Raw genomic sequence first — 1,375 nt, forward strand, 5'->3', positions numbered from 1 at the left:
ATCCAACTAGTTGGCCCGCAGGGCTACAAAGAACCATTAACCGCGAAATATGGATATCCAACTAGTTCGCCTTGCATGGCTACAAAGAACCCACTTACTGCGCAATATTTTTTTTACTTCAAAAAAAGAATTAATATCTACCAAAAAACGTTTCAAAACGTAAAAGGGGCCAAAGTTTAAAAAAGCTTTCCTGTGTGGCTTTTCACCCTTTTTTAAACTTGGTCCCATTTATGAAAGTTTCTAAAGACCCATATGAAGCCATCTTTAGACTACTTGTTTGTTTTCTTAGTTGTCATTGTTCATTTTGTAGAGTAAATGAATTAATGTTCGTGCGTGATTGAAGTTTTTCCGTAAAGACGTTATAATGTATTTTTGATTTAAGCAAAAGTAGCAAATACTCACTTTGTTACATTCTTCATCGTCTTGTGCGATTCTGCGCCTCATGTACAGATGTAGGGCCTATATGCAAGTTGACAGACAGTCAATTTGCTAAGTATATATAATACTCTACTACTCTCTGAACACGCAATATGATAAACCTCCAAATGATTTTGATAATACATAGCCTATATGCTTTTGAACAGTCTTAAACCTAATTGTAGAAATTACTACTATACTGAATGGGACCAAGTTTAAAAAAGGGTGAAAAGCCACACAGGAAAGCTTTTTTAAACTTTGGCCCCTTTTTACGTTTTGAAACGTTTTTTGGTAGATTCTGATTGTGTTTTATGAGCCTGGTCAGCTCAGTGGGTAGAGCATCAGACTTTTAATCTGAGGACCAAGGGTGCGAGTCCTTTACCGGGCGTATTTTTTTTGTCATTTATTAAAAGATTTCGATATTTTTATCAAAGTTACTACACAATTCCTCTGAGGAGCTTAAAATGGCCGAAATTCAATTTTTTTTTATTCATCTACATGTCTTCTCTTTTATACAACCACCACTATTAATAACATCACACATAGTTGTTATCATTGATATTATTATTGTTATTGTCGAAATGTTATATGAGCCCGGTTAGCTCAGTCGGTAGAGCATCAGACTTTTAATCTGAGGGCCAAGGGTTCGAGTCCCTTACCGGGCGCAATGTTTTGTCATTTATCTTTTAAAAAAGCTTTATCAAAAATTTTCAGCATTTCTATCAAAACAAAGAGTGCAAAAGCCTTTTTTGTATATATGTGTATTTGAAATTTCATCAATTTTGTACAACTAAATTATTTTATTGTTATGTTTAGCTACTATCAGTTAAATTTAGTTTCAATTTAACCAGTTATTGCAATAGTCATTACAGGCTAAACTACATGCTACAACTACTGCAGCATAATAGTGATAAGTTAAAAACATCATCATGCATTAATTGTATTCCTATTATATTGA

General features: G+C 33.5%; 1 non-coding gene across 1 annotated transcript; it reads left to right on the top strand.

Moving 5' to 3' along the window:
• The first annotated feature begins 1,009 nt into the window (after window positions 1-1,009).
• Window positions 1,010-1,082, top strand: Trnak-uuu (transfer RNA lysine (anticodon UUU)). Its single transcript has one exon. It is a non-coding gene; the product is annotated as a tRNA-Lys (tRNA).
• The last annotated feature ends 293 nt before the right edge of the window (window positions 1,083-1,375 follow it).

This window comes from Amphiura filiformis, chromosome 4 (genome assembly GCF_039555335.1).
Source record: "Amphiura filiformis chromosome 4, Afil_fr2py, whole genome shotgun sequence".
Taxonomy (NCBI): Eukaryota; Metazoa; Echinodermata; class Ophiuroidea; order Amphilepidida; family Amphiuridae; genus Amphiura; species Amphiura filiformis.